We start from the raw sequence: 25,527 nt of genomic DNA, 5'->3' as shown, positions 1-25,527 counted from the left end.
ACCCTGCTGCTGCCTTCCAGCCCTGGTATTCAGAGGCTCACTGCCTCTGTAGATGGAATCTCCCTTCCGCAACCATGACTAGTAGACATCGATGGACCTCTCCTCCATGAATCTGGCCAAGCCCTTTTTAAAGCCATCTGTGCCTATGGCCATCACTGCCTCCACTGGCAGTGAATCCCACAGTTTAAATGCCAAGCTTAGTTCCATTCCCTTCCTATTCACACGGATTGCCTAGTCTCAGCCACTCCATGGTCTCCTATATAGGCTGGATGTAGGAGCTTTTTCTTTAATTCAACTCAGTGGGGGGAAATATGAGAAGTATACAAGTCATGACTCAATTGAGTATGAAATCATATGGATGCTCTCTAAAACTGGAATCAGCCATGGCCTTGCGTACCGCAGCACCGCAGATGTACATCATCATCTCCATGGCTGTTTGGTTGACACCACATTTATTCTGTTTTCACAGCACCAGCATTAAGAAGTTATTTACCCACACTTTTTGTTGAGTTCTGTCAAGTCTACAACATCACCTCCAAATGTTCTGGCTTCCAAGCATTCTTATGACTGTTCATACGCTGTTTAACAGTATTACAGTATTGCTGCCTATATATTTCCTGATACAAGTATTTCATTTTGTGGCCATTGCTTCTACATTCTGATTTTTTTTTTTGCTTGGTTTGATGAGTCTTGTGTTGATATTTTCTTTTGTATATTTTTGCAGGGCACTTGGAGAGTCAGATGGCTTGGCACATGGGTTAAAATAATTTAAATAAACTGTAAATAAATAACTTTGTCTCAGGCCCACAGTCCAAAATGCCTATTCAGCTATGATTCTGTAGCCCTTGCCATAAAGTGAGGTCATCCTTTCGAAAAGACTGACATTGTTGTATGGCTATTTAGCTGTCTCCTATGGTCAGAAGAGACATTTAGCTGTTTCCAAATATTACTGAATACACGCTGTTACATCCAACCCATCTATTGTGCAAAAATGTACTAAGCCAACATTGCTCTTAACTTCCATTAACAGAAGGTTTTTTGAGCTGAGTGACTTTTACCTACCTCAAACTGACACTTTACTGGGTGATTAAGAGAACCAGCTGAAAGCCATAAAGGCAGTTTATCCAAGAAAGAGATTACAGTCACCATAATCCTTTTCATCCTTCATTACAGACGTGAGCTACAAAGAAAACAATGGAGAATGACATTCAGGCAGAAATTTCTACCATTCAGCACAACAACAAATTACAGAACCATGTGTTTATTTTCAATCTTGTCATCAAGTCTTTTAAAGCATACCTCCTAAGAATGCAAGGTGATACATCAACAGCATAAACCTATACAGAGTTACTCTAGTCTGAGCTCACTGACAGCAGTAGCAATGGCTGGAGGGGCTAGTGGTGGTAGAGAGTGCCCTCAAGTCATAGCTGACCTATGACGATCCCTGATGGGGATTTCATGGCAAGAGACTAACAGAGGTGGTTTGCCATTGGCTTCCTCTGCAACTCTGGTCACTGTTGGAGGTCTCCCATCCAATTACTAACCAAGGCTTGACCCTGTTTAGCTTCTGAGATCTGACAAGCTCAGGCTCACCTGGATTATCCAGGTCAGGGTGGAGGGGCTAGTAGTCACCCAGGAATGTGGTTGTGCTCCCTGCTAGCATATAGGGCTGCACTATGATATCATACCAGCATGACATGACAGCGATGTTCTGCCATCAAAATGCCTTAGTATGTTTATTATTTCTTTAGAAGATTAACACCTCACCTTTTTGTCATATTTCATGACAATTCACAACATGACATTCTAACATGATAAAATTATAAAAAAGATTTAAAAAATAATCTTAAAACAGCAACTAGCATAGAGGTGTCAGCTTCACACTTGGCACCCCCAGGTTCCTGCTGCTGCTTTGTGGAGCAGTGGTAGCAAAGTGGAGGGGGGGGGGAATCATGCCACAACACCATTCCAATGCCATAACATCACATCTGGTGTAAACTTGGAAGTAACATTACCATGTTGTAGGGTTGCCAGGTCCTTATAACCTCCTGGCCAGAGAAGACCTGGTACTTACTGGGAGGAATCCCCCAGTGCCAACATGATGATGTCACTTCCAGAAGTGACATCATCGTGCTAGTAGCAGGCATGCTCCCATGCTTCACCGGGGGCCAATTCAGCCCACTTGAGGCCAAAATTGACCCCTACAAAGCATGGGAGCATGCCCATCACCAGCACAATGACATCACTTGAGGAAGTGATGTCATCACACCCCACTGTGCACTTCCTTAGAATGCTTGTCACCACTCTAGGATTAACCTGAAACTCCACAGTAAAACATCAATTTCATTGTCCCCCATCTACCAGAGTCTCCCACCTAAATCAGCAACAAAATAAAAGTAACTATTTAAACAGAAAAACAGCAATAAGCCTTTGCAAAACAGCAGAAGTAAAATAATTCAAAGCAGCCATCCATTATAAAATCAAGAGGTAGTACCAGAATATACAGAAAAAAACAGCTTCAGGGAAGACACCCACCAAATGGCCTGAGGGGAAAAAATCATTTTTCACAAGTTTCAAGGTCACAAGAAAAAGAGTCCAATAGACCTCCTGGAGCACTGAATTCTACCGTTTAGAGACCACAATGGAAAAAGAACTGGACCAATACTTTATTAACTGTAGTTATGTTAGGCTCAGCCAATAAGTGAGTCATTGTGAAATTCTGCTTTCAATACATTAAAATGAAGTGACAGAATGTGAAGAGACCGTAGTGCAGCGGTGATTTAGAAAAAAGGAGGGCAGACTTTTTGTTTCTGTAAGCTATTTAATTTTTTCCAAGGGCCTCGGCAGTTACCAGTCACACAATGGCAGCTTGGTGGGTGGAGTCAGTTACAGTATATCAGGTTGTACAAAGATTACAGCATTTCAGAGCAGATCTGTACTGGTCAGCTGGGAAAAATCTCTGTTCTCCTGCTTTCCTAAAACAAGCCAGCAACAACACCCCAAGCAAGAGACAAAACAAAAAAAGGCTTCACCCGCTGGCAGAATGATAAAAAGTGACAGATTAATCTGAGACTCTCCCTGGGGATGGCGTTCCATAATTTTGTTGCCTTTCCTGGGTTTGCTGTCCATCTAGCTTCAGATGACAGGGGCACTTGAAGCAGGGCCTCCCAAGATGATTGTAGAGGTCAAGCAGATAGATTCATATTGGAGTAGGCAGGTTTTAAGGTATGCAGACGCCAAGCCATATATGGCTTTAAAGGTCAATACCAACACCTTGAATTGGGAGGGTTGCTAGATTCCCTTACTCTCCTGGGGAGGGGGGGGACCAACACTTATCTGTAGTTTCTTTTCTCATGTGCGTGTTCTCAGTGAGATGCAATGATATCACTTCTGGGAGTGACATCAAGCCCTGGAAATGGACCTGGGCTTCATGCCAGCCCAATTTGGGCCCCCAAATTGACCTGGGAGGCCCATTCCCCTGCGTTTCCCCCCGCCAGCCAGATGAGTGGTGGCAGGAGGAAGAGGCTGGTAATGGGGGCCTAAAAACAAATTGGGACCCAGCATAGGTAGAATGAGACTGGACTCATTTCAGCCAAAATACCCTGCGACCCACTCCAGCAAACTCTGGCTGTAGCATTCTGCACCAATTGTACTTTGAGGATACTACTTGTTTATTTATGATATTTCTATGCTGCCCAGAGTCCTATTCATGGGCAGCCCCATATAAAGAACATATCAGTAGGCTTATCTAGATGTTATCAGGGCATACTCCACCATGGCAAAGTCTTGGCTCAGGAAAGGCTATAGCTGACTCACCAGCCAATACCAGTGAAAGACACTCCTGGCCAGTGCTGCTGTTTGCTTATCCAGCAGGAGGTCCAGGTCCAGCAGCACTTGCCCCTTTAAGGGTAGCACAACCCCCTCCCATTTCCTTGGTCAATTCTCTCTTCCAACATTAGCACCCTTGCTTTGTTGTGATTAAGGTTCAGTTTCTTAGCCCTCATTCATTCCAAAGCTGCCTCCAGGAACCCGTTCAGTTTCCACAATCTCCCTGAGATTGATGTGCAAATTCAAATCGCTGTCACCTTTAATCCATAACAACCAATAACAGCAGCAAATACCCTCCTTACTCTACAATCTGTTTCCCATTCCTGTCATGACTTGAGCTTTCCCTTTTGTGCTTTTCTAGTGCTATCAGCAGCTTTTTAAAAATTTGTTTTATTATTTTATGTTGGTTTTATTCATACATAAAGGACAGTAATTATAGGGTATTTCAACAGACATGCTATCTACCTAGACTAAATAAATTTAGAAGCATATACTTTAATATAATAATTATTCCCACATTCTCCAAATAACTGGTTTCTCTCAGGGAGTACATAGCAAGAGACTGAATCAAGCATGTTCAAGAAGCTGTAATGGTGTTTTCTGTCTACACTGCTGTCTTTCTAGATGAAATTTTTTTAGATGTAATGTTTGCTCACTCTAGTATGGAGAGCAAGCCTAGTAGTGCAACATAAATTTCATCCACAATCGCCATCCCCACTAAATTAATAAAAGATCAAGCCCAGCCCAGTCAATTTGTTCTATCCTTTCCCCCTGTATCAGAATGCAAATGGCAAACATGGATCTCTTTCCATATGGCATAAAACCAGCACCTATCACAGCAGAACTGGCAAAAGGAAAGGGAGAATTTATTTACATCATTTATACCTACCTTTCTTCATTTTCCTCTCCTCTATTTATCCTCACACCCACTCTGTGAGGTAGGCTAGGCTAAGAGTATATGACTGATCCAAGCCATCAAGCAAACCCTCTGACAGAGGGGGGACAGAGTAGGGATTGGAACCTGGATGTCTCAGATCCTAGTCAGACATTTGTACCACTACACAACACTGGCAATTTATACCCCATTCTTTTCCACAGAGCTCAGGGTGGTATATGTGGGTGGGGTGATCCCATTTTTAATTGTCAGTATCCTTGTGAGATGGGACAGATTGAGTAAGAGTGGCCTAAAGTCACCAAGTAAGATGGGCTTTCAGGTGGCAAACTGAACCCAGGGCTCCTCAGTTGCTGACACCCTAATTTGCAATACCCCTCCCATCTTCTGCCTGGATTATAATGACTCCAACCTTTTTCTACTCCATGTATTTGATGAAGAAGAGTTTTGACTCTTGAAAGCTCATACCCTGGAAATCTAGTTGGTCTTTAAGGTGCTACTGGACCCGAATCTTGCTCTTCAGTCTATCCTAGCCTACTCAGTCACCCTATTTACCTTACTACATTGGCTGTCCAGTATGGAAAACCCTTCCAGAGTAACAAATCTTCTGCAATTTTGAACCCCATTTTTTTCTGGGCCTTCACTTCTATAATTAGAAATATTTATGATAGCTGTATACAAATTTAAGTTAACCTTCTGGAAATATTTTCAACCAGATACACGTTGAACTTAGGGCACCAAGTATGTTTGTGTTACCAGAAGTACCAGAAATTGACTGAATCAACATTTGCAGGTTATTATTTATTAATATTATTATTGAAGTGGAGGCCTCACTTCAAAAAGGATGTGGACAAAATCGAAAGTGTGCAGAGGAGAGCAACGAGGATGATCAGGGGTCTGGAGACTGAGCCCTACGAGGAAAAGCTGAGGGCCTTAGGAATGTTTAATTTGGAGGAGATTGAGGGGGGACATGATTGCTCTCTTTAAATATTTGAAAGGCTGTCATTTGGAGGAGGGCAGGGAGCTGTTCCAGTTGGCAGCAGAGGGTAGGACCCGAAACAATGGGCTTAAATTACATGCACAAAGGTACCGGCTGGATATTAGGAAGAACTTTTTCACGGTCAGAGTAGTTCAAAAGTGGAATCAGCTGCCTAGGGAGGTGGTGAGCTCCCCTTCACTGACAGTTTTCAAGAAAAGACTGGATGAATATTTGTCAGGGATGCTTTAGGCTGATCCTGCACTGGGCAGGGGGTTGGACTAGATGGTCTGTATGACCCCTTCCAACTCTATGATTATCAACAATTCAAGTAGCCCAATGAGGAATATTAGAAAATGTGGAGACATACCATTCTCAAGAACCACTTAATTTCCCTCCCCCCACCAAATGACTGCATTTTATCCTAATTTCCAAAAATGGTTGAGACATATTGGCATTAACTGGCTAATGGCCAATGGAGTCATGACTCAATCATTTATAACATTTAACAAAACATAGAAAAATATAATAAATTTTACAAGCTCCATATATAACCATCCTGCTAAATCTAGCCACCTTAGTCCAAAATCATGGCCATTCAATTAAACATTAAATACAGGTAACTCTTTTCTTTATCAGTCTACTTGCTGGCATAGTTTAGATTCCAAAGCTATCCATATGGAAAATCCTGTGGACAACAACCATAGAGACAGAGACCACTTACTAGCAATAATTCTCATGTCTCATACAGTGCTATTATTTTTGGGAGATTTAACACCACCCAGCGTTTTGTTTTTGTTTGGTTTTTTTAAGATTTCAGATTTTTCTGCATACCTGGGCTTTGATCTTTCTTGTCTATTTATGGCTCCAATCTCCAGATGTAAGTATCCACAAATCTGACCATGCTAAAAATTAGATATATTGATGTTGACAACGACAAGCATAAGCAGAACCACAAATGTGAAAATCTAAAGAACTAAGACATAACTTCAGTGATTTCTAAAATCACCAGACAAACCTACTTGCAGGTCATGCCCTCTGACCTGAAACTCCTTCCAATTCCTGAGCTGAGAGGCTGGTTTCCTAATGAAGAAAATGTATTTTCCACATACCCAAGCATAGCATCTTTGATGTTACTTCACATATTCCATAGCTGAACCCAGATACTGAAAACAGATGATGGGGCTAAGTTCTTGGAAACACTGGATAATATTTCCAGTGTTTTTCCTGGCAGATGCCTTAAAGGATGTCTTTCCCAGACTTTGACAAGGATGCTAGTATGCCTTGTCATGGCAGCAGAGGTATTATTTGAATGGGGATTCCTATCCAACCTCCCTCCAGCAGGAGGAGGTTTCACACTGAGGGAAGAGAGCAGCTCTGAACACAGCCTTCACTTGCAATAGGAAGCCTCTCTCACATCAGCAATGTGAGAGAAAGCAAAGAAGCAGAGATACTTCAAAGAAAAGCAGCAAGACCTACCTGAGAACTCTGGGGGCTGCAGAAGAGACTTTTGTTAAAAAAAAAATACATTGTCTGCTGCAAGCAGTAGCAGCAGTGTGACAAAAGCTTCGACTAAAAAAGAAAAAACCACACACACACACACACACTGTAAAGCAAGCTCTTTGGGCTTTCTCTGAGAATAGGAGGAAGAATGCACATGCTGATCAAATCACCTGAGGTGCACAGCAAACAGGAGGATGGAGACAGAGACCTTAAGGTAAGGGCAGTGAGGGATGGAAGGGGAGGAAACAACACACTGAGGGAGAAGAGAAAGAAGGAGCACAAGTGAATTACTGGAAGAATAAGAAGGCAAAGGGTACCTGGAAAGAGTCAGCAGGGAACAGAAGTGGCATGGGGGTGGTGAAGAGGGGATGAGGTAATGAAGCTGCTGGAAGCTCATGGTGTGCTTCCTATGTATCTGGTAGTTGTAGTGCATAATTAGAGGATTTATGAAATATGGCAGTGGAGGATTATTGGATAGAGAGATTACAGTGAATTGTAACCATAGCTTAATATTAGAAGACATTGACTGGGACATGAAGATTTAGTAGGGGACACCAGCTATGGGTAAGGGGGTCTAGCTTGTGTGAGCAAAAATGTAAGGCCAAGGGAACTAGTCTGGGGTGGAGCAAGCTCATGGGACTGGGCGTGAGAGCAACAGGGGAAGAAGAGTTGATGGGAGTGAGGGATGGGGATGAAAGGGGAGGGGGAGACTTGCTCTGGTGCCAAGGAGTGTGATATCAGGAACGCCAGGGTGGGTAAAGCGTAGTTAAAGCTAGGATTTTAAACCATGCCTTCAAAATATGCTTATGGGTAAAGAGATAATCTTTACAGATTATCTCAATAATTACAGAATTGGGAGTCTAGTTTTTTCCTAGAATAACAGCGCAATCCTAAAAACATATTCCTGGGAATAAGCCCCATTGAACAGACCTGAGACCCATTTAAGACTGCTCTCTAAAGCGGTCATCGTCTTTGTGGGTGTGTATGTCGGGAGGGGAAGATGTGGAATTGGAATGGATGCACAGACATGAACAGAGTAAACTGGCCACAGAACAACCACCGCCGGTAGTCCTGTCCCTGTCTGGGAGCCTCACAATGAGCAATGCAGAGCTTTCCAAGCTACATCTCTCGTTGGACAAACTAACTACCAGGAGTAGGAAGGGAGGCGTGGTAGCCGCCGAAATGCAGAAACCCTTCACGAAACACACAGGGAGCGGATCCCGAGGACTGGCGGCGGCGGCGGGACGGGACGGGCACTACCTCGCCCTCCCAACACAAACGACATCCCTCCGTTTGCAGCAGCCCGTTCCCGGCAGGTGGCTCCGCTGGGGGCGTGTGTGTGGCTGCGGCCGCCACGGAAGGCCGCCGACAAGGGTGGGCGCTTGACGGGGCTGAGAAGGCCTCAGGGAACTGACTGAGGAGGGTGGCGGCTGGCGCGCAGGAGGCCTTGGGCTTCCCTGAGGGGTCTCAGCCTGGCCTTTGGTCGGGCGACGGCAGGGTCGACCAGAAAGACGGAGCCGTTACCACGGGAGCAAACCGGTGCCGAGGGCCGGGCTGGGCCAGCGAGGTGTAACCGTGCCGCCCGCCACTGCCCCCTTTCTCCCTCTCGGGGTGGCTGGCCGGTTGTTTTGCAGGCCCAGGCAGACGGGGACGGCTCCTCGAGGTCGCGTTGCTAGGCTCCCCGGATCAGAAGAGGCCGAGGCGTGAACAGACGGAGAAGCTGAAGGAAGGAAGGGAAAGAGGCGCCTCGCTTTGGATTCATGGAAGGTGAGAGAGACCGCCTTCGAGCCTTAATTCCTGGACCAGCATAGGCTGTCTCACCACCCCCCCCTTTGAAAACCCTTCGTTTTGACTTGCATGTATTTCCCCCCTCACCTCCATGGTTTTTAACCGCTATCACCCGTACCAGGGTTCCTCCTAATTCTACTTTTCCAATTCCGTGCCTTCATTGTATTACATTTTGATCTCGGTTTTCCTCCAGGGAGGAACTGCGAGCCTAAGAGTGTTTACTCAGAAGTAAGTCCAAAATGAATGCAATGTGATTTACACCCTAACAAGTTTGTTTAGGCTTTAACCGTTGAGCGGAAATAATCCCCATTGCACTTACTTGGACTTAACTTCCAGCTGAATAGATATTAAAATTGGGCTGTTTAGCCTCACAAGTACACTGTAAAATAGGTGAGGTCCTATTTAACTTTTCTGCTTGAGTATGGACATCAAAAATACTGTATACTGCTTGATTTAAGCTTTTGTATACAAGGAAGCGTTATCTAGGAAAAGATTCTCCTCCTGCTTCCATCAATCTTGTGAATAAATAAAAATAGGTTAATAAAAATAAAGTGTGAATCACCCATCAACTTTCAAAGTTAAAGAACAATTTGAACTGTATGTCTCAGGTCTGCCCAACATGACACAGTAACTTAAGACACATCTTTTCCCCTGAAAGCAGTATCAAATGTTAGAACAATTTAATAAACTGGGTGTTTCCAAACAGCAAAACAAAATATAGTCAATTGGTTTTTCCCATATGAATCACAGAATGTTGATTACACTAACATCTGTTTTAGAGAAGTGGTATAATGTTACAGGGATTATTTCAGTCCACTTGCTAGTGGTTATTGGATTTTTTTAAAAAATGCTAATACTGGAGTATGTTTTATTTTGAAGTGTGAATAGCTTATCTATTAAACATCCACAGTAAACACAAATATATGGTATCCTGTTGGTAGCAGTTTTAATAAAGAAAAGGTAGGACAGAACCATCCTTTGTCATTGTGGGAACGTGCCAAATAAATCTTATTGCAAGTGGCTTAAACATTAATGACTTTACTATCATAATTCTTTGTTGAAGCCAAACCTTAAAAGATTCATTTCTCTCATTTCCTTCTCCAGGACTTTGGTTTAGTCCTGGGCAGAATTTGGAAAGAAGGGAACAAACCATAGTTTATGGTTCAGATAAGATGATAATTTATGGTTTATATGAAAATGAAATTACTTAATTTCTGAGCTATGTACCAAGGGAGGGCAAGTGGAGGATTGGTTGTTCAGCCATGGGTTTTTAATGTGAATCATGGTGTGTTCTATTTATAATTTTCAGAAGGTATTTGTTGAGCATAATAACTAGTAATCTCATTTTCTTCACATTTCTACATACAAAATGATTTTTAAAAAGAAATATTTGAGACACCAGATTTCAGGCAGTTTTTGTTTGGATAATTTTTTGATGGGAAAATGTATGTCAAAAATATTTCTAATAAATTGCTGTGTTTGAGATTTGTTGTAAGGATTTTGTGACTGGAACTATAATATTTTCTCACCAAAAATATTAATTTCACCTGCAATGCCCTTGGCGATTTGTCCTCAAAAGAATATGTTCCTTGATAAAAGGGATATTGTATGTATTGCTGTATTGTGATGGATCACAATATGATGGATCTTTTAAAGTTCATGTTCTGTTAGTATCATTCAGAAATTCTGGTTGGTTTTCTGGTTACTCTGCTATAACTTTCTTCCATGCAGTAAAACTCCCCATTTTCTAAAAGATTCTGCTCTTCATTCACAACTCAAAGGACCAACATGACATTTTCCCCATTTTGTTGTTGAGATCTTGCAGGTAGTTTCCTAGGTGCGGTAGCAGGATTTTTATTTCTCTAGTTGAATTTTACAGTTCGTCCTGATATTTGGTGTTTAATCCAGAAAGAAGGTTTAATGTATATGTCTGCAAAGATCAAACTTCTTTAAACAGCTGGTGTAGTGGCTGGATGATTCACTGCAAACATAAGCAGATGGCACAGATCTAAATAGGAGATTGATCCGGGCTTTTTTATGCTATCTGAGCTGAGCATACTTGCCCCCTGGTAGACATGTATTACCTACTTAATTAGCCCTGTGGCACATTTTTTTCCCTGCTTTAAGATTGCCAGAGCAGCTGTTGCCTGTTTAGATCAGGGTAAATGCTTTTAGGAAGTGTAATATTAGACTAGATAAGCTTATCATTCTTTCACATACCCCATGAAGTAAACCCTCTTCCCATTGACTCAGCATCAGAGCTGGTTTCATGGGCGTTTCACCAATATGGTGCATGGTGATTGGCTACATTCATTCCTGATTTTTCTGCAATAAATTTAACCACTTAAAAATCCAATTGCTACCTTGCTTCATGTTTATTGTTTTGCACTGTATTTACTTCTTTCTTACGCTCCTTGCAATCTGCTTTTAAGATCCCTACAGAGCTCCCCGTCTACTTTGAAACTGAATTGAGCCAAGAGTAGTAGTTTCTCTGTGTGTTTGTGATGTGGCAGAGTGTTTAAGCACCTGCTTCCATCCACAGCATCTTTATGTAGTGGAACTAGGAATGACCTCTGCCTGAGCCCTTGGAAAGCTGCTGCTATTCAGTGGATCGGCAGCAACTGAGGTTGCTTCCCACACAAAGATTTTTCCCAGCATGGAAAGCTCAAAGCTCATGAATGAAAGGGGAACATCCACATATTGTACAGTATGAAAGAGCTATATCGGTGTATTGAGCAAAGAAGTCCTCGTAGTGATAGATTTGAGGCAGGTGCATCTAAAGGAATGTTGATATTTGGATGAAAGAAAATTAGCAGCATGTTCACCAGAATATCATTGTTTCTCTATGATCAAATCAACAAATTGCATGCAATTTTAAATATAAAGTTGGCTGTATTTCTTAAAAATTGCGTATCAGTGTAGTATTTTCACATGCAGCAAAATTTCCACTTTAGATGTGCAATGGAGGAAGGGTAGATATACATTGTAATCGTAAGAAAACTTACCAGGGAGTAAGCTCCACTGAGTAAACTTCAATAGGATTCTGAGTAGACCTCTTTAGGATTGCACGGATACTGTGTTATTGCAAATAGCTTTCAGCAACGAGGAAAAGTAGAAATATAGTAAATAAATATGCTGACAGCTCATATGTTCTTACAACATGGTTCTTTAGAATGCAGTATGAAGGATATCCTGAAAATGAACTACCAGAGTCTAGTGTTGTGGCCTGCCTGCCTGCTCTGGAGTTTGTTCAGCTGGGTGAGCACATGTAAGCTGTAGAAGCAAGGTGCTCCTGCTGGCATAGAAAAGTACTGTATGTGCATAATTTAATATGTAAATATATTACAGCATTGCTGGTGGAGGGGAAAACCCAGTGTCTTTGTGGTTTATACAGTGGTGATCTAAGTGGTTCAAAACCCTGAGTTAGCAAAGATGTGTAGCAATTGCCGGTCTGTTTCTTTGCTGCTGCCTGATTTTTTGTGTGTTTTTATCTGCTATTCATTATTGTTTAATTTTTGAATTGTAAGAGCTTTTTAAAAGCAGAAAGCTGTAATTTTAACAGAATAGATTCATCTATCCAAATGTTTCTAAACATGTTCTGATAGTATTTTCTGATTCCTGTTGAGAAGTACTGTTGTTACCTTCACAATCAGTGGAAAATTCGTGCTATAGGTAATGCTAGAAAACACAGCAGCTAAAGAGGAATGGGTAGGGGCAGTAATAATTTTTTTAAAATGAGATGTAGGAAACAGCGCACAAATAAGTTCACCATATTATAATTATTATTTATTAAATTTATAGTCCGTCTTCCCTGCAAGCGGGCTCAGGGTGGTTTACAGCATATAAATAAATATAATAAATAAAACAGTAAAATCAAAGAATCACATGATCCAAGTTCAATGGCATAAAACATAGCTCCACAACATAAGTTCCCGGTATTCCAGGACGAGATTCCCTTCACCCTTCCCTGCGACCCATATAAGGAGGAGAGAGGGGGTGGAGATGTGATGACTACTCGTAAGTGGGCAGATGGTTATATTGCCCCCCCCCCCCCGGCAGGAGACCATAGAACATAATACATCTTTTATCTTCTGTAAAAGTGGAAGATATAAATGAGATTACTTTTCAACATATATACATGATCTCTATAGTCATTAGACACATTTACGGAAGATGGATCTTTCAGTGGCTGTTAGCCATGGTAACTTAAAGACACCCCAGATTCAGAGGCAGTGTGAATAGAGACTTACTTTTTGTAAAATAAAAACTGGGAAGTCAGAGACTCTGCTTCATCTGTTATTAAAATAGTAGATTGATATAGCAATATGAAAATAATTTGTTTTTTTTAATTGCAAAGCCCTGGTGGCCTAAGGGGAGGGGCACTTCTGAATCCAGAAAAAGCAGGATAGTTTGAAAAGCACATGTTACTTAGTGCTGCATCCCAGCAGAGACTGGGCCAGCCTTTGACTCTGAGTCAGCCTGTGCAGGGTTCTCTAGTTTGGACTCGGGGGGAGGGGAGTAGGTATGGGTGGTGTAGCTGCTCCCCTTTTAGGCTTCTCCATACAGAAACTTCAGTCTTTTTTTTTTTTTTTAAATCAGCCCTTACACTGATACGGCAATATAAGCATGCACAAAAAATATAAAGGTGGGTGCTGTGATGTCTCCGACGATGCCCCCAATAACAGCACCTCACTTGAAAATCCTGATTATTTCAGGCATGTTCAGAACAAAATAAACCAACTCCACAACTATAAAAATGCTAAGGGAGACCAGACATGTAAAGGAGTCATACCCAAACCAATTCCAGTGATATGGGCTCTACTGCTAAGAAAATCAGGAATAAGTCAAGCGAGCAGAAAAGCCCCGTGAAAGACTGTGCAGAAGGCCTAACTGTGGGGGAGGGGGCACAGAGGCAGACCTCTGGTTTAAGTTTTAATAGTGTTTCATAAGTTTGAGTTTTTACATACATTTTACTCGCTTAATTTTAAAAAACCTCAAACCCTCTAGCATACTTCCACCTTTCACAAATAATTCTTAAAATATAAATAGGGTTTCTTTAACTAGGAGTGGAAAATCAAGCTAGCAAAAATGTATGATAAAACTCAAATTTACATAACACCATTAAAGTGTAAACAAGAGAGAGGATAGTTCCCCCCTCCCCAGTTAGGCCTTCTGCACAGTCTCTTATGTAGGTTTACATTTTAAGAACCCATGGTTCACCACGGAGCTGGCTGACTTAAAGAGGGTTGGAAGACGTTTAGAAAGGCGCTGGAGATAAACTCACGCAGAAGCAGATAGAATATGCTACAGAAGCCACTGGAGGACCTATGAAGTGGAAATGAAAGTGGCAAAGAAACATTATTTTTGCGTCAGCTAGTTCAGGACCATACCAATTGTTTAAGATATCCAGACGCCTCCTAACCCCTAAATCTGAATTTTTACAGTCCCAAGAACAGACAATTAACTGCGAGGCCTTTGCTAAGTTTTTTGCTGATAAAATAGCATGAATACGCTGTGATCTAGATGCTAGCTACAATGCAAACGAGATAGAAGAAATGACAAATACACCATCCAGTTTACATTTGGACTGCTGTGCCTATCACTATGATAGATCTTAACAAGATCTTGATGTTTGTGTAAACCACTACTTGTGCACTCGATCCCTGCCCATCCTGGCTGTTACCTCAAGTAAGGACCACATAAGTGAGCCACTGAGGTCTATTGTAAATCAATTGCTAACTCAGGGCATCTTTCCCTGACAGCTCAAACAAGCGGTCATCCATCCGCTACTTAAAAAAACATCCCTAGATAAAAATGACGTGGCCAATTATCGCCCAGTCTCTAATCTGCCCTTTCTGGGCAAAGTGATTGAGAGAGCAGTAGCTGACCAACTACAGACCTTCTTGGATAACTCTAGCGCTCTAGACCCTTTCCAGTCAGGCTTCAGACCAGGGCATGGGACAGAGACAGCGCTAGTAGCATTAGTGGATGATCTCCGTCTGAACATAAAGGCCATGCCTCCTTACTGCTTCTATTGGATCTGTCTGCAGCCTTTGATACAGTAGACCATGCCATCCTGTTGAGGCGTTTAGAAACAGAAGTAGGCATCAAAGGATGTACCCTGGACTGGTTTAAATCATTTCTCTTGGAGCGGACTCAAAGGGTTGCCGTATCTCCAGAATGGGAACTATCTTGTGGGGTTCCGCAGGGCGCAATCTTATCTCCCATGTTATTCAACCTCTATGTAAAGCCTTTAGAAGAACTCATTCACATCTCTGGAGTTGGATATCATCAATATGCAGATGACACCCAACTCTATATCTCACTATTCAGGTCCCCACAGGATGCAGTGGAAATCTTAGATCGCTGCCTGACAGCCGTGGTGAAATGGTTGAAAAACAACAAATTGAAATTGAACCCAGACAAGACTGAAGTGATGCTTGTTGGGAAGGCAGAGATCTTGAAGGACATTGTACTCCCCACTTTCGATGGAGTTCGTCTGACCCTTGCAGACTCAGTTAAGAGCCTAGGGGTTATACTGGATCCAGCGTTATTACTAAAAAAACAAGTTAAGGCAGCGGTAAAAATGCTTTCTACAACCTCACTCTAGCCTGGAAGATGGCTTCTTATCTTGACATGACTGACCTGGCCACTTGGATCCATGCTATGGAAACATCATGAATCCGTCTGACGGGGAGGACGATTTAGAAATGTAATAAAATAAATAAATAAATAAAATCAAGGCTTGACTATTGTAATGCTCTATACATTGGCCTCCCATCTAAGTTAACTAGGTGGCTCCAATTAGTGCAAAATGCTGCAGCTCGATTGTTATCAGGAGCAAGCAGGAGCATGGACATCACTCCCATCCTGCAGTCGCTCCACTGGCTACCCATCATTTACCGTGCTCAGTTCAAGGTATTAGTTATTATATACAAAGTTCTTAACGGCTTTGGTCCGGCAAACCTACGGGACCACCTCCCTCCCTGTGTTCCTCCACGGCAACTTCGCTCATCCGAACAGGGTCTCCTGCAGTGCCAGGCTGCACACGGGTGAAGTCAGCAGCAGCCCATACATGGACTTTCTCTGTGGTGGCCCCTATCCTGTGGAATGACTTGCCTGAGGAAGTCAGAAGAGCCCCCACTCTCCTGGCTTTCCGTAAATGATGCAATACCAAACTATTCAAAAAGGCTTTTTACTCAAATGAGAGGGCTGTATTGTAGGGATAGGGTCTCAGATGCTTCACTAACGAGTTGGGGATCATAGACTTCATCACTATTTTTGCCTTATATGTTATCTGCTGCTTTAAATATGTACTCCTATGTACAACCAGCGCTCCATTTTGTTTAATGTTAGTCCTAGAATTGATTATGTTTTGCTCCAGTATTTTTTCTACTCTTTCTTAAATCCTTGCTAATGCTTTTTCTTCTAAACTTGTATCTGTTTACCTTATAGTATTGTATTGAAATGTACTTGATACTGATTATATTAACCTCATACTGTGTAATTGCCTTGAGTCTCAGTGAGAAAGGTGGACTATAAATGATGTAAATTAAAAAAATATATTTGTGAAAGGTGAAAGTGTACTAGAGGGTTTGGGGATTATTTTTAATTTTTTTTAAAAAAAATCAGTGTGGGAAGGAGGACATTCAGTCATCCCTTTCTGTATTTAAGCAGTGTCAGTAGTGACCCTGAGATGCAAGGCGTTACCTTGGACTTTTAATGTAAGAGTTCTATAGCTTGTATTGCAAGAAGCTCTAGATTACTATAGCAGCTGAGTTCCACTTAGAAAAATTCCTATGTCCTACCTCCTCCATGTCATTTGAAAAACTTTGGGATTGTCCTTTGTGTGACAGATAAGCTGTTCAGGTAGCTGATACAAGTAATAGCTGTCTAAATGGTGTACTTGGGGTAGAAATAGCTCTCATGCCGTACTTCAGGCAAAACTTTTGGCTCAAGTAAGACCAGTTATTTGGCTCCTTCCTAGATCTGCCTCCTGTTGTGGTTATTCTGCCTGGTCTTTATGTAAAATGTAGGAGTTGGTACCGGAATCTATTGCCTATCCTCTTCATCTCTCTTTTTTTTTGTGATTCTTAGATTATAAGACATTATGTTAAATTGCAGTAAGCTTTGGCAGAATAAGTGTACTAAGCAAATGAATAATATATGGAGATTGATCTACCTATAGGAAATTGTAGTGCCTGCAGTGGCTCTGAGCGTGAGATTATCCATACAGCTTGGAGAAACATACGTGCCATTTCCTGTTCATTTTTCTATTACTACAGTGTTATTCTAATCTTTGCATTTGTGGTTGAATCTTGATTTCAATACTTGGGGCACATTTATGAAATGGAGACATCTTACTTCATGCTGGTATTACTATCACTATGTTTAAAATCATTGTATAATTTCACCCTCAAATTAACTTTTTTTTGGTGGTGGTAAAAAAAAAAGTTCTGATGGATACAGCAATAGCCAAAATAGAAATCTGTATAGATTACTGCAAAAAATTGTTTATTGCAAAAAATTTGAACTGCTGCATATTTGTTTTATTATTGGACCAGCAATAATAAAGTCTGGGGCTGATGTAAAGTTTGATTCTCGCAAAACATGATTTGAAAACTAGAAGACAACATCATGAACACGAGCTCTCTTCTCTCTGATTTCCCTCTTTGTAATCTTTCTGGTACTAACCACGTTTTGAGTTTGGCAAAATTATCAACACAAATCACAATTGTTTTGTAATGCATAGATGGACATGGAGTTCTGTTAAACATGGTATATGCCATGTAAAATCATGTTTAGCCCTGGGAAATGAAGTGCAGGGGCAAAATTGTCTAGCGAAGAGAACAAGAAGTGCATGTTTACACAGCTGGTTCCAAACTGACAAACCCTGACTTGGTGAGAACTGCTTTGCACTGGATCAAGTGCTAATCTAAAGCATACCAGAAGTTAAAGGAATCATTATCACGTATTGAAAAATGTAGTTGAGTGAACTAAGAATTGGTGCCATTGCTTGTTGTGAAACTTGGCTTTAGAATCTGTGGCCCCATTTGTGGATGCTTAAATCCAGAAATCAGAGCCGTTAACAGATCTTTCTACAAACTTGAGAAAAGCCCCAGGTTTGCAGAAAAATCCGAAACCTAAAAAAAACAAAACATTGGAGGTTTAACCCCACCCCACCCCCATACTAATCTACCTCACAAGGCTGCTGTGAGTATAAAATAGGAGAGAATAAAATAAGCTGCTCTGAGTCCCCATTGAAGAGAAAAGTGGGCTATAAATGAAATAATTTAATAATAAATTAAGCTGAAGACAAGTGTCTGATAAAAGAGAGAATAGTTGGTGAGGGGGAACGAGAAGAAAACAGGGAAAGGGGAGAAGATACGGGGACTGTCTGGAGGAGAGAAAGAGGGAGTCGTGTGGGGAAGGGGATACAGGGGGACATGAAGCGACCCTGCAAGTCCTTGCTGGTTCCCCACTTGTTGTTAACAAAGGTTAGACAGGAAGCCATAACAAAGTTTACATGCCTGTAAAGCAAGAGTCCTTCAGACTCTGGCGATGAGTATTTTTAAAATCTTGATAAAATCAATTATCCCTGCCATTTATTTAGCACTTACTTATCTCACCACAGCTGAAGAACTCTCTGAACATGTAGGTTTGTTTCTCCCTCCCTACAAAAAGAGTCGGAAAAAAACTCGGTTTGATTTTTTAATAAGAAAAAGCTTTCATTAAGATTATCCCACGGACCATATGTCGATGATGGTGGGAATGATTTTTGGAAAGTAGCACTTTAATGCCATCTCTCAGCAAGTTACATGTTTGTGTGTTTGTGTGTGTTAATTGTTCTGCCATTTCTGGTTTCCGGGTAAGAATTTCAAATACATTATGTTTGTCATTGCCAGGCAGCTGACAAATGAGAACTTTTTAGAGAGGCAAACTAGGGTTGACAGAAAGACAGAAATAAAAACTCTGCATAAGTCAAAATGTGTAGTGAATGCCCTGATAGGATAATTTTTTTCTTTCATAGACAAAGCACACTCTATGTAGAAAGAAATCTGTATGCGTATCTGTCAGTGATTCTGCGCCCCCCCCCCCCTTGAACTATATGTTAAGATGGATGTAGCCACAAGAGTGGAAACCTGAAATCACTTGAACGTACGTGTTTTCCTTGTTATCCACAGTTGAAGCAAAAAAGATCAGCTGTGGGAGAGGAACTATCTAATAAGATAAAGGCTTTGAACATCTCAAGGATACATTGACTGTGTCTCTGAGTAATGTAACAAATTGTTTTACTGAATGTAAGAGCAGCAGTATTTGCTGGATCAAGTCAGTGGTACATCTGCTTTATGTTGTTTCACACAGTGGCTATCCAGATGCCTCTGGCTGCCGAGCTGGAGCCTGGCTGGTGCAGGGAAGAAGCATGGGTGGCAAGAGTTGCAGGCAGCAGGCCTGTAGCTACATGGGTATTACCTCCATGGGTAATATGCTGTGCTCCCTTTTTGAATTTTCAGCTTTCATTTTTTTAAAATCTCTAGATGTAAGGGGAAATGTATAAGTAGGTTTCCTTCTGATTGCTTTTTGAGAGATAATGAAAGGGAAGCTGCAAGATGGTTCAGGGGCCGTAACTTGTGCTGAGTTAGTTTATCCTTTCATTCTTGTATACGCTCTTCCACAACCTTTTATCCTTTACTGCTTTCATTCATTCTCATTTGCTTTCTCTCACCCTTAATGTCAGCAGTGATGTAACAGTACTAAACATAAAATCTTAATTAGATTTATATTACTTTAGATTTCTCCTCTTTGCAGGGGCGTGGAAGAAGAAAAATGAGTGTCCAGTCTGATTATTTTTAAAGTTTTCCTGTTGCAACCTGTCTGAAAGACAGGACCCGAAACAATGGGCTTAAATAACATGCACAGAGGTACCGGCTGGATATTAGGAAGAACTTTTTCACGGTCAGAGTAGTTCAGAAGTGGAATCAGCTGCCTAGGGAGGTGGTGAGCTCCCCTTCACTGACAGTTTTCAAGAAGAGGCTGGATGAATATTTGTCAGAGATGCTTTAGGCTGATCCTGCACTGGGCAGGGGGTTGGACTAGATGGTCTGTATGGCCCCTTCCAACTCTATGATTCTATGAATGTGTGCATCTGAATATATGCAGAATGCCTTTTATTATTCAGTGAATAAGACTGTCAATCCCTGATCCTCATTTCTGCTAATGTGCTAATCCAATCTCCAGTGGCCAATTGGAGGTTCTACTGGGCCAAAGCCTGACCTGGCCCTGCCCACTTTATAAAAACACTTGGCAGGAGCCAAGAAAGATATCAGCATACCATGGCGACCATAAGCATCACCTGATATTATGGAATGCATTTACACATATGAGGGAAAGATTTGTAGGCAGATTTAATTCTGGACTCTTCCATTTTAGAAATTAATATTTATTCATAGCCAAATTAAATCAACAAAGAACTCACAGCAAATTATTTTCTCCCAGATAGCTGATGGTAAGCCTCATTACAGATATAGTAGATTCACAGATTCCAAAAAACTATTTCATATTTTAAGTGCTTTAAGTTTGTGTGTGTTTGTGTTATGTGCTGTCAAGTCACCTCCAACTTATAGTGACCCTATGAATGAAAGCCCTCCAAAACGTCCTATCATTAATAGACTTGCTCAGATCCTGCAAATTGGAGGACATGGCTTCTTTTATTGAGTCAAGCCATCTCGTTTTAGGTCTACCCCTTTTCCTACTACCTTCCACTTTTCCTAGTATTTTTACTTTTCCAGAGAATTTTGCCTTCTCATGATGTGACCAAAGTACGATAACCTCAGTTTTATAATTTTAGCTTCTATGGAGAATTCAGGCTTGATTTGATCTCATACCTCTTATTTGTCTTTTTGGTTGTCCATGGTATCCGCAAAACTCTTTTCCAGCAATTCATTTCAAATGAATCAATTTCCTTCCTGTCAGCTTTCTTTACTGTCCAGCTTTCACATCCATTCATGGTAATGGGGAATACCATAGTTCAGATTATCTTGATCTTGGTCCCCCAAAAAACATCTTTATATTTAAGGATCTTTTCTAGTTCTCTCACAGATGATTTTCTGAGTCTTAATCTTCTTCTGATTTCTTCATTGAAGACTTCCTTTTGGTTGATGCTTGAGCATCAAAAAATCTTGAACAATTTCAATTTCCTCATTGTCAACTTTAAAATTGTGTAATTCCTCAGTAGTCGTTACTTTTGTCGTCTTGATGTTCAGGGGTAATCCTACTTTGGTGCTTTCTCCTTTAACCTTCATCAGTAGTTGTTTCAACTCTTCACTGTTTTCTGCCAGTAATGTATCATCTGCATATCTCAAATCGTTAATGTTTCTTCCACCAATTTTCATTCCACCTTCTTCTAGATCTAATCCAGCTTTACGTTATACTCTGCATAGAGATTGAACAGGTAAGGAGATAATATGCATCCTTGTCTGACACCTTTGCCAATTGGAAATCATTCTGTTTCCCCAGCTTTAATTTTATGAAGAAGTCGAAATGCTACCCTTTTTAAATGATTTTAAAAGATATTGCTAACAAAATGTGAGATAAAGGTCCCTTTCACACTTACGGTTTAAACCGCCATTTATGAGTATTTGCCTTGATTGCACGGGCTTTGGCATGGCACTCCCATGTTCCACACTGTCCAAGGCCGTTTTGATTTGGCGTCTTATTTTCCATTTTAGATGGGATTTGAAGCCTTGGTGCAGTTTCAGGCTTTTGGGTCTTTGCAATTCATGTCACACTTTTTAAAAACTTTCGGCTTGTGTAGTAACGTTGCAGTGTTGGAACCCACTCACGCCCCTCTCTGTATTTGCTGATTGGGCTGTCCCATGCCCACTGGAGAGGCAATTAGTGGTGAAGTTCTGGGGAAAACAAGTACTTCTTGTGCTTGTTCCACTCTCTTTTTTTTTTAAAGCCAAGCCAGGAAAGGCTTAAAATGCTGCTGCTTCTTTCCTTCCTGGCCACATGGTTTTGCAAAGGGCTGTGCAATTTTTTTTAACTTTTTGGCATTAACAGAAGACACTGGGAGGGAGGGAAAAGCAGCCATTTAATCTTTACCTGGTTTTTAAAGCCAGGAGAAATGAACTGTAACATTACAACACTTTCCTAGCTTTGAAACAAAAATAAAAGACTGTGCTGATACCACTGAGAGAGGAAGGGAAAAGCAGCCATTTAACCCTTTCCTGGCTTTTAAAACCAGGAGAAATTAGCGGTAATGTTACAACATAGCAACCTTACAACTCATTCCTGGCTTTGAAGAAAAGAGAGAGTGTGCGCATACCCTCAAGGGAGGAAGGGGAAAGCAGCCATTTAACCCTTTCCTGGCTTTCCCAGCAGGGAATAAGCAGCAAAATTAGGAATCATTCCTGGCTTTGAGAAAAAAAATAAGAAAGTGCTTGGATACCCCAGAGGAAGGAAGCCAACGGAGAAGCAGCCTTATGATCCTTACCTCACTTTACTGATAAAAAGGGCAAAAAAGGAGTTCAGAGAGCTAAGGATAATGGGAGTGGTTAATTCTGCTCAGACTAATCACTCCTGGGGAAAAGGAGAGGGAGGAGAAGAGAAACAGAAGGGGAGAATAGAGTTCACACTGACATTAATCGGGCCAGATGCAACTTGGCAGCGGCTTCAAAATAAAATTGCGGGGGGGGGGGAATCAGGGATACCACGGACAAAAATCAGTTCTACATCCAATGATTGCCTTGCAAGTGTGGAACTTCTGCAAACATGGAAAGCAGAACAGATACTGACCTTTAAAGTGACAGTGTGAAATGCACCAGAGATCCTAAAGAAAACTTGTATCGATGTATTGTCGAAGGCTTTCACGGCCGGAGAATGATGGTTGTTGTGGGTTTTCCAGGCTGTATTGCCGTGGTCTTGGCATTGTAGTTCCTGACGTTCCTGACGTCAGGAACTACAATGCCAAGACCACGGCAATACAGCCCGGAAAACCCACAACAACCAAAACTTGTATCATTTTACAGACTGAATGATAGTCTTAGTTAGTACCAAACTGATCTTTGTCCCTTTCATTCTACTTCTCTTCCCCTCCTCCCCTGAGCCTTTCTCAGATGCTTCGTTTGTGATGGAATTTGGAATTGTACATTTCTCCTTCTACCCTATTGCCATTCCTCCAATTGTTTTACAGTCTCTCACAGCCCAATCCTGGGCATACGTACTTGGAGATAAGCCCAGTCATGGTACCATGTAGTTCTGAAGGAACTTAAGTCTTTGGACAAGGAGGCAGCTCTTTCCACCGATTCTCCTCTACCTTTTCAGACTCCAACTTCTCTCCTGTGCTGTTCTTAAGGGTCTGCTAGACCCCATGATCAGCATTTTTGAGGATTCATTGAGCTGGAGTTAATGGAAGGAATGGGAAAGTCCTGCTGCTTGAAGGATGGATAATTGGATACATGCCATTGGGTTTATTAGGCTTTTTACTCTTAAGTAGGTGTACATAGGATTGCAGCCCTTGTCTACTACTCATCCCTTTCAACCTAGGCATTCTCACATCGCCTGAAGAGGAGGAAGAAGAACCTGCTTCCTTGCCTGCCTTGCAACTTTTGCTCTCCCCAGAAAAAGCTGCTCAGTGTAAATGTGTGTGTGGTGAAATAAACTTATAATTCAGATATAACCTATATATAAGCTATATGTGTGATGAAATAAACTTATAAACAGGCATCTTACAGCACTTTTAGAGAATCAGACAATCAGCATAATAATGTCATGGGATTTCTTGTATCTGAATTGATACCTTTTGTGTTAGGAGCTGATACTTCTAAATTTTGGAGCTGTCTTCTGGATCTGGACTGGATTTGTCCAAACCTGCCCCACTAATTAATAGACAATGATCATATTTCATTTTGTGATGGGCAATAAAGGTTAGGGTATCTGAATAAATCAACAGAACTTTTGTAGAGGATCTGTTATTCTTCATATTATTATGCATATAGTGAATTTTAACAAAGAGATTTTTTCTGTAATGTCTCGTTTCTAGTCGTTTTAGGGATTAGAACTGCAGGGGACATATATATGAGAAAAATGTGAATTTCTGTCCCTGTTCATTTATCTTAAACTTGGGTTGCCTTTGAGTGTTTGTAGACATCAGAAAGCTTTTTAAATTCAGCTTAAATCTGAATGTATGTCAAAGAAATGTTCTACTTGGAGTACAAATAAATGTTGATTAAGTGAGGGTCACTGATTATTTTTATATAGTCATTGAAGAGGATTTACTTGGAGGTGTTCTATAACAGTTGGTCTGTTCTGAGTGGGTGGACTGCTTCATTGAAACTCTGGGATGGCTCTTAAGTTTGGAAAAGGGAGGGGTCAGGGCTTAGTCATCAAACAGAGACGCTACCAGCGAGGCTGCATTTTTAACGAATAACAAAAAGCGTATGGTTAGAAACAAGTGCTGCCCAGTGGATAGTATGCTGAAGTTAGGTTTGGTAGATCTGACTTCAAATTCAGAAATCTTGAGCACTCATAAATTTAGATTAAAGTTCTCATTTTGAAGTTCATATATTTCTTAAGCAAGCTTGTATGGTGAGTGGTTTCTATAGCAACTGAAAAATTGATTTGCAGCTTAACAGAAACTTTATCTAATTTAGGAGCAAAATAAGACTTTGGTTGCAGACATTTTTCCTGTCAGACAGAGGCTTGGTGACCAAAAGAAAAAAGGGTGATAATTCTTGTTATAAGAAGATCTTGCTTGAAATGTATATTAGTTATAGTGTTCTCCTAGCAATTGAAGAGGACTGGAAACCTTAAAAGAAAAACTAGGATTTCAGGAGTTTTACTAGTAATTTTAAATGTCTAGGTAGCTATAATGTCTGTGCAACTCTGACTTTTGCAAAGCTGAGTTTGATGAAGATGAATAATAAGTTTGTGTTCATTTCCTTCACCAAAGGATGATCACGGAGATGAACTGTAGTTTTGTCCCCAGGCCTGTTGAAGATGGAGGTCACCGAAAATCCAGCTCCCTGTACAATATTGAAAAGGCAATGTATAGGGGCCTGGGGATGGAAGGAGTATTTAGCTCCTCAGGCAGTCTGTTTTGGCTGTTGTGAGAAGCATATTATTGAATTAGATTTGACCATCAGTTGTGCTGGATTTGCGGAGTTAGTTACTGGATTATTTTATTGTGAAATAATTGAAATTTACTGCCATAGTTCTTTCTTTTCTAAAGAACAGGCTCTTGCCTTTCTTCATTTGATTTGGCAGATTCTTCTTGCAAGATTTCAATACACGTTTTATTTTAAAGGAGATAGTCATGTGATGGTTTCATCTAGAGTAAAATGTACTTGCCTAAATAGCTTGAGGCTGCTATGCACAAACACACACACATTGGACGTCTGAGTGCAGACTGGCAAACGTTTCCAGCTGAGAATGAGATTTCAATTTCTGCAGGTAAAAATTAATTATAAAGTGTTAAAAATAAAGGTATTATCCAGAAGCCATTTAACACAGGCGTATTTATATATAAATCAGATTAGTA

The 25,527-nt window shown here is 41.0% G+C and overlaps 1 protein-coding gene across 1 annotated transcript in view; it reads left to right on the top strand.

The window, feature by feature from the left end:
* The first annotated feature begins 8,473 nt into the window (after nt 1–8,473).
* The window catches only part of ZC3H12C (zinc finger CCCH-type containing 12C), a 69,909-nt gene continuing 52,855 nt past the window's right edge, over nt 8,474–25,527 (top strand). Inside the window, exons 1-2 of the mRNA XM_054974123.1 lie at nt 8,474–8,573; nt 8,834–8,966. The gene's annotated coding sequence lies outside the window, so the exon portion shown is untranslated. The remainder of the gene's footprint in view (nt 8,574–8,833; nt 8,967–25,527) is intronic.

Source organism: Eublepharis macularius, chromosome 3, assembly GCF_028583425.1.
Source record: "Eublepharis macularius isolate TG4126 chromosome 3, MPM_Emac_v1.0, whole genome shotgun sequence".
NCBI classification, from domain to species: Eukaryota; Metazoa; Chordata; class Lepidosauria; order Squamata; family Eublepharidae; genus Eublepharis; species Eublepharis macularius.
The sequence above is the reverse complement of the archived record's forward strand: the minus strand, read 5'-3'. Positions and strand labels throughout refer to the sequence as shown.